Consider the following 1,004-nt stretch of genomic DNA (forward strand, 5'->3'; position numbering starts at 1 on the left):
CTCCGGGGACGTTTCTGCGACCCTCCCTCGGTTTCTTCCCTGGGCTGTCCGGGGTCTCCTCGGGGCTCGGGAGGGCCCCTCAGCCTCTTCCAGGAGGGGGGAGGGCAGAGGACCGAGGGGGCCGCCCCTCCTGGAGACTCAGCCACGGGGCGGAGCGGGAGAGTCCCGGAGCTGCCCCGGGGAAGAATCCGGGCTTGTTTCCTGATGGATCAGGGCCAGTTCTCGGTTCCGCTTCGGGGGAAGCCCAGCGCTTCAGGCCGAGGCGGGGAAGGGAGGAAGCGAAACTCCAGCACTCCTTCAGCTGTTGTGGGTTGCGGAAACAAACAAAGTTCCTCTGTGTGTTTGTGTGTGGGGGTGTGTGTGTGGAGGGCTGGGGGGGGGGGGACAGGAGGAACTGAAGAGAAAATCAAAATCCTGCTGGGGAAACATAAAAAGAGTCCAGTTCTGCTTTGATCAGGAGCTGCCTGAATCTGGGACCCTCTTTGTGCGACTGGCTGTGTATATACACAACTCTTGTGCAGTGGGGTGAGCCCCTCCCCTCCCTCCCCTCCTGCCCTGAGAGTTTCTCCTCAAGTGATAGATGTTCCTTTAACATTCCTTAATTGTTCCTTTTTTTAAAAAAATGTGCCTGAACAAAACCTCCTTGCTGTGGATACAACAGATTTTTGAAATTGGGGGCAAAAAAGGAACCAGGACGCAAAAGAGGGGATGTAGAAACCCAACACAGGGTCAGTCAAAAGGGACTCGGATGCCTCTACACACCAACGCTCAAAGTACGAGGAATAAACAGGGAGAACCTGAAACCCAAAGGCAGGAGTGTCATGGTGGCAATTCCTGAAACTTAGTGGAATGAAACCCACGACTGGGAGGCACAACTAAAAAGATTTAATGTCGAGGAATTGAGCGGCAGCTGTCCAAATGAAGTGGGAGACATTGACACAAACATGTAGTTTTAGATCAATAAGTATATTTAACCTCTATATTTACGGCAGATAAGATAGTCA

Source organism: Protobothrops mucrosquamatus, unplaced genomic scaffold (genome assembly GCF_001527695.2).
Source record: "Protobothrops mucrosquamatus isolate PMUCROS unplaced genomic scaffold, P.Mucros_1.0 scaffold8337, whole genome shotgun sequence".
NCBI lineage: Eukaryota > Metazoa > Chordata > Lepidosauria > Squamata > Viperidae > Protobothrops > Protobothrops mucrosquamatus.